This window comes from Ambystoma mexicanum, chromosome 5q (assembly GCF_040938575.1).
Source record: "Ambystoma mexicanum isolate Mex_15411 chromosome 5q, UKY_AmexF1_1, whole genome shotgun sequence".
NCBI lineage: Eukaryota > Metazoa > Chordata > Amphibia > Caudata > Ambystomatidae > Ambystoma > Ambystoma mexicanum.
This window is the reverse complement of record NC_090933.1, coordinates 544,467,239-544,475,011: the sequence shown is the minus strand read 5'-3', so window position 1 is coordinate 544,475,011 and position 7,773 is coordinate 544,467,239.

Genomic DNA, 7,773 nt, shown 5'->3' with positions numbered 1-7,773 from the left:
CGTGAAGCAGGCAACAAGCGCTTACTTACGTGCTTCCAGGCGCTTCTATTCATCACACGGACTCCATCTTCAACTCACTTCAGCCCGTCATCCGCCATCGCCGGAACCTGCAAAACAAGAGACATCATTACTAAAGACTTTAAAGACAATAGAATTACTCGAAACTTACCGTTCGTGCAGTAAACGACGGACAGCAGTCCTCTGAAGTCAAGAGGCCTGCGCTACCGATCCAGTGAAGAAACTGGTTACAGCACCCTGCCCCGAGGCAGATGGAGAGCTCGGCATTCACTTACCTAAGGTGAGAGCGTTAACCTTTGGGGGTCTACAGGAGAGCAAAAAGGAAAGAGATAGGGACACCCCAATCACCCCAGTTCATTAATCCCATATTTTCTATCTGCAGACATCTTACTCTTGAAGTCAGGCATACAGTGCACATAGGTCCAGCCCAAGAGCCAACCGGGTGCTACACATCACCTTGGAAGATACGGTAGTCACCCAGTCAAGACCGGCGCCTCTGCGAGAATCAGGTGAGCGTTACAGATTTTTAGAAATGGAGTCACAGATGCAAAGCAAGTCTGTCCCTCAATTTCTAAAAATCGTTTTGGGTTGGATGTATTTGTACATCTGTGCACCCCGCTTGGCAAGAGGGGTCCACAGATGTAGACGTACACCCAACCCAAAACGATTTTTAGAAATGGAGGCACAGATGCAAATCAAGTCTGTCCCCCAATTTCTAAAAAATCGTTTTTGGTTGAGTGTATTTGTACATCTGTGCACCCCTCTTGGCAAGAGGGGTGCACGGATGTAGAGGTAGACCCAACCCAAAACGATTTTTAGAAATGGAGGCACAGATGCAAAGCAAGTCTGTCCCTCAATTTCTAAAAATTGTTTTGGGTTGGATGTATTTGTACATCTGTGCACCCCGCTTGGCAAGAGGGGTGCACGGATGTAGAAGTAACCCAACCCAAAACGATTTTTAGAAATGGAGGCACAGATGCAAAGCAAGTCTGTCCCCCAATTTCTAAAAAATCGTTTTGGGTTGGGTGTATTTGTACATCTGTGCACCCCTCTTGGAAAGAGGGGTGCACGGATGTAGAGGTACACCCAACCCAAAACGATTTTTAGAAATGGAGGCACAGATTCAAAGCAAGTCTGTCCCTCAATTTCTAAAAATCGTTTTGAATTGGGTGTATTTGTACATCTGTGCACCCCTCTTGTTAAGAGGGGTGCACAGATGTAGAGGTATAATGTACCCAGCAGGATCTAACCTGTGTTGCTCCTAAGCTATCCTCCCGAGACTCCGAAGATCTGAAGTACATTTAATGATACAGAACCAGAACTATTGAGCAAGTCTAACATCATCTTCATCATCATCAGAATACATCAACACAGTTGTGGTTATACAAGAGCTAATATATTTAAAGGGATGGAATTACTCCGAATGTAGCAGCACTATTCAATAACCCAAAGTGATTAAGCATAGTTAATGTGAAAATATGACACTTCTCACCATTGGGACAGTACTGCCTTGGACAGAGTTTCACAGTGAAGAAGTGAGCAAGTGATCCGGGGTATGCAGCCCACACACACCCATGGCATTCCCATGCACCCACTTGCGCGAATTGCACCAAATTAGTGAGATTGTGCTCCAAGGCACACGCACAGTCTTTGCTTTGAGGTTTGACACACTCACAGGATGGGATGGCATTTCGTTCTCCTATCCTAGTTGTGTTGCTCTGCCTTTTGTGGGTTACTACAAACTGGATGATTATAGAGGGGTGGAGTAGGGGCAGTATTGGCCTACTGGGATAAAACTGGAAGGCTTAAACCTCCTTCTTACTTGCCTTTAGTATATGCAATACATGCTAGCCAATGTTTCCACTGTTCTGCACCCCCCCGTCCCCCTAGCACCAAGTTGGCGACTACGTGCAAATGCGGTCATATAAGTGCTGGTTATGTCACTTCCTATATTTGGGCACCACCCGGGAAATTCATAAGTCGGCTCCCCTGCCCGATTTATTTATTCAATGTTTGTCGGGTCCGTGGACACGATTAATTAATTGATTTCTGCAATGTTGGGTCCGACCAATAAACCGGGCCGTGGCGGAGGACTTTTACTGCCTCAGGTGCCCCCTGGAATTGGATTATGCTTCTTTCATTACCACAGAAGTAATGAATGTGTATTACAGAGGTAAACTGGCATATGTATTGGGCACACTGCACATGCTCAGGCAGCAGCAATCATGCCTTGTAGAGGACAGTGCTGGCCTAAATTGGTAACAGCCAGCACAGACATGTTGCTACAGAGGCATATTTTGGGCACAACCAGCATGTCAATGTGTTACATCAGTGACAGTGCTGTCTTACACTGTGGACACATTGATCATTAAGATGTGTTGTGTTCTACAATGTTCTTGTCTGCTGTTAGTGACATGGAATGTACATGTTCCCCTTTAGAACTGATTGTAAACGTATGGCTATTTGGTCACTTTTCCTGCTGTAAAATGCACAATTTCAGCCCCATATATGGAAAAAAAATCTTGGGGGGGGAGACCCCCACAAATCCTCCCTATATTGTTATAGCTCCCTCGCTACGCTCGGTCGCCCCCACTATTTCCGAGAAATATCAACACATACACACTGGAAGAAATCACAAGAAACTAACCTTTCATCACTGCCCCCAACACCAAAAGCTATCTTTGGGACTGCATGGCTATGCCTTTGATGCTATTGTGTGAAAGGTCACACACCATCGCTTTTGAATATACTGCTTTGGGTGAGGGTGTTCACTTTTGGCTCGCCGGCCCTCCGGGTGACAAAAAGTGAATGCCTCGGCCCCACATTCAAAAAGGTTGGACAAGCCTGGACTAGACAAACCAATGCTGTGGCCTCTGCGTCCGCTTACACCTGCAAATTGAACTCAGCCTGCCGCCCTTTCCTCACTGCCCAGAACTGCATCACCCTGGCCAGGACCTTGGTCATGTCCAAACTGGACTACTGCAATGCATTGTACCATTGCACCAACCAGGGTAATCTTAGCAAACTCCAAATGACCCCAAACAATGCCATTAGAGCAGCCCTCAACATTCCCCGATCTGCCCACATTTCAGAAACAAGGAAGAACCTCAACTGGCTCTCAGTCGCCCAAAGGATCTCCCTGAAAGCTCTGGCCCTCACTTACAAATGCATTAACCACCAGGCTCCTTCATATCTCTCACTCAATATACACCAGCACGAGCACTCAGATCTACACAAAACCAAGGCCTTGCAATCCCTACATTCAAGCTCCACTCTGCTGGAGGCGCTAGCTTCCCTGTCCTGGCAGCCAAGCTCTGGAACACTGTACCACTCCTGATCAGACGCTACCTTCATTCAACCAATTCAAACACAAAGCCAAGCTCTGGTTAGATACATCCTACTAATAACTGCTCCTCTGTATTGGACGGGCCATCCGGGACCCTGCTTTGTTCTGATGATTGATGCCTGATTTGTAACGTCTATTGTTTACTTTGTTGCAATCTGCTGGGACCTTTGTGATGACATGCCCCACATGTAATGTACTGCTCCTTTACTTGTAATGTAATGTTCTACCAAGATATGCGCTCGGTTGCCCTTGGGCCTGGCCTGCGCTGTACAAATAAAACAAATACAAATACAAATACAAGACTGTCTCAACAAGAAGAGACACAGTATGCTTGTTCTGTTCTTAGAATAATGTAAATACATGTCACCATGACAGTACGTTTATGCTTGCTATGCTGAAAATGATAGAATACGCACACATAGCCATAGAAATGTGAATGCATCATAGCCACAATGCTTCTGTATAAAAGAGCATACAGGGCTGTTCTGTTCGTTTGGGTTTGTTAGACTTGTGAGACTCGTTAGACTCATGAGAGGCAGTAGTAGCTGCAGACAATAGCTGCAGCTGGAGTTAGAGAGCTGTGTGTGGAAGAGAAGCCGTACACATTGTGTGAATGTTTTGATTATAAAGGGATTCTTGGCAGACTATTAGAGAAATATCCTTGCTGGCTGTGAATAGATGCTTGTTTTGGTTTTTGCAAATGAGATTGTATCAATACGAAGAAATACAATATGCTTGCTCCGTTTTTAGAATATTGTAGAGACAGCCATGTAAGCATACAGGGCTGTTCTGTTTGTTTGGGTTTGTGAGACCTTTGAGACTCGTTAGACTCATGAGAGGCAGTAGTAGCTGCAGACAATAGCTGGAGCTGGAGCTTGAGAGCTAGCTAGAGAGAAGCTGGGAGGGTTGGGGTAGCTAAAAGCACTCATAGGCTAGAGAGTGCTGATTGCATGCTTGTTAGTAATTAGTGACATTTTGTAATGCATAAAATAAATGTGCATTTTGCAAGTTATTACAAATTCTTTCCCTTTTGATCTCTCCGTTAAGTGTGTTTTTTCATTCTTGTTTCGGTAGTATTTACCTTGAGATTCACAAATGGCGCCCAACGTTGGGCCTTCCAGAAAGGCAATCAAGGATGATGGTTGGAGCAGAAAAGGATCTCTGACTGCCAAGTAGGATTTGCCAGCAGCTGTGTTATTCCTGTTCCATTTGTTGACCGAGATTGTCTACAGCGAGGGTATTGAATACTGCGTTGATTGCAATGCTTTTTGCATGTTTTTGAAAGGAGAGGTTACAAGGCACAGGAATTTGAGGAGTTGATGTGAGATAGCTTTGACTCTGAGAAATTAGGTGAGCATGTTCCAAATTTGTTAGAAATATTTTCGTTTGAGGAAAATGTATGCATATATTTTGCCAGGCTAGAGAAACATTTTGTTTTGTTTAAAGATGCCTGATGTAGAAACAAAACATGTTATGAAAATGTTTTTGTTGAGAAAAAAACGCAGAGGTTTAGAACATGAAATAACTCAGTACCTTAGTGGACTGAGAGCAATAAGGAAGTAGTCCCAGAATCAGTGCACCAGTCAGTGTATGAGAAAAAGTTACCTAGGGCAGAATCAAGTGTGATAGATGCTGTGTCACAAGAATGTTCCATTGACAGTACCTTGACAGATATTGCCATTTCAGGGCAACAGAATGATGTTTCTGTAAAGTTTACATGTACACCAGAAAAATTCCCTATGTCACAGCTAGTACCAATTACTGTTGGTCCCTTTACACAGAAATGCCACTTGCAGACATCCAATTATGAAGAGAACTTATTACGAGTGGATGTGTTGAGAAAAATGTACACAGAAACTCAGTGCAGTTCTGATGATGTATATTTGATAATGTTAAAGCAGAGAAATGCTTTTACACAGTATTTGGCATTGCATTTTGATTTTATAGGGAGAGGCGAAACAGTGAAAATATATGACATCAATTGTAATAGCACAATTTTGCCAGATTATAAAGAGAATGACAATGTTTTGCCCGATAGTTTTGAAATGTATTTAGAAGTCAAATTAACCAGCATGAATTCTGCACAGGGAATATGCTTTGCTGTGCAGGATGCAATGATCTTTGCTTGAATGGCACGAGGATACACCGACAGTACTAGACTTTATAGTAGAGTGCTTAGAGTACAAGTTGAACAATTAGAGTTGCCACAATATTGCACATTGTTACCAGCAGCAGCAGACAGTTGTTGTGCATTATGCCAGAATGGTACTGTTAGCTTATTTAAGGATCTTGCAAATGCAGGAGAGAAAGTTTCTTTGAATGAGCACCAGTATTGTCAACATGAAGAACCCTATGGAGGTTTCCACTTGTTGAAGGAGGGTTTCAGAATGACTATAGAGATTAGATTGCTTTAGAGAGAATAAATGTTGCATCACAATTGCAATGGGATGCTTACTGTCAGAAAGAACATGTTTTTGTCACACTGACTACAGCTTTGTGTTATGCTGCAATGATTTCAAATTATGTGAAAAGGTATGTTGTGTATGTAGATGTGAAAGACTGATGTGCTACAGCAGTTGCATCATGCAGAGAAAGTGAAGGCAAAATCCTTCATCATCTTTAATTATGACAGACTTTTGTCAGTACCTGAAGTAGCACACATTTACACATTAAATGGGAATGGCCAGACACTGAGATTCTAGCATTGCTGTCTCTGAGAGACTAGAACAGGTTACAGCTTGTATGAATTGTGAAGAGCAGTGTAATGCGAATTAAATAGCTTTGCTTTGAGTGAAAACAGCTTTATGATATGCAACCTTTTGATACTGCACTTTTTCTTTCTGGTTTCGTGATACATCTGATCCAGACTGACTTACTGATACAGACTGGCCTACACATAAATACTGGAACACTGACCTACTGATCCAGGCTGATCCAGATAATTTGGGATACAGACTGGCTTGACAACTGAACATCTGTGCCAAGCGTTGTTTCCGTAAAGCAGCAAAATCTGTGGAATGCCATTGAGGCCTTGAAGTTTGAACAATATATCCATTCTGCTTTGACAAGTACATAGAGAAGCTTGCTTGCTGGCTGATTTCCAGGCTGCCCGATATTTGCCTCATAGACACCCCTGCACATCGAGATGTTTTCCTGCTGTGTTTTCAAAATGGAAATGTTTTCCACAAGTCCGTTTTGCGAACTCTTTGCATAAACAGCGAGAGAAGAATTTGGAAATATTTGCCTTGCCGTGGACCCAAAGGGGTGGAGGTTGGGGTTAGGGGATGGAGACGTATTATGCGTTCTCCAGTGCTTTGCTTTCATTGAGAGAAAAGAAATATTGGTCCTTGTTTGGAGCAACATGAGGGTCCATTGAAATCTGCATTTATGCATTTTTCTGAATTGTTCAGAAATAACTCTATGCCAGAGTGCCTCGATAATGTGTTGCAGAAAGTTGTGCTGCACCAAAAAGAAACCGTTTGTTCTCTCTATTTCGCCCAAAGATGCTTCAAAGAGTTACAGAGGGGGACAGGGAACAGATGATTTGGATGAAAGAAGACATGTCGTGAGATGACACACACAATCTTACGTCTAGAGCCTATGTCAATGAGACTTCTTGATAGACACTGATGAATGTCGACATGCTGAACACTGGAACTATATTATACTATGCCCATGTTTGGGTTGTGCAGATGTGAGGACATGCACAGTTTTGCCACAAGGAATTATCAGGTCAATGGGAGGCTATTGGTCAGCTACGGGCATATGTTATACTTGTCACTTGCTAATGACTGCGGAAATACTAAGAACTGTCTCTTGTGTGCAAGAGAATGTACAACATCAGGGAAAACTGAAACTGATTGCCTATGTCCATGTAACACATGCTACACTTGCTATGCTATGATTTGCTATGCTTTGTTTTCTTTCTGAGTACATACGATTGATTATATATGATTGAATACACATAATAGTTATGTATTATGAGCACAAGGATGAGATATATATATTTCTGCTACCTGCAATCGGCTATTTGCTATTTACACAAATTGCTATGCATCAGTTAGACCAATGTATTGATGTTATTAGGATGAATGCACCACGTTTTGTCAGTTGTGCAGTGCTTGCAGTGATCATTAGGATGCTGCCAATGCATACAATACTAGAGTGTGTTTAGTTTCCATGCCATATGAATGTTTCCAGGGATCTGACACGCTTGCCAGCTATGTATTTTATGGTAGATTGCCAAAGGTTTGCCTTGTTTTACCAGAACACTACTAATAAATAGAGTGTCACTATGCTTGTTCAATGATATTACTTTCCCAGTAGCACTATTGAAATATCCATGTTATTGCTTAGCATGCTTAAGTATGCTTGAGTATTTCTGAGAATTTAAGCTACACTACTTGCTT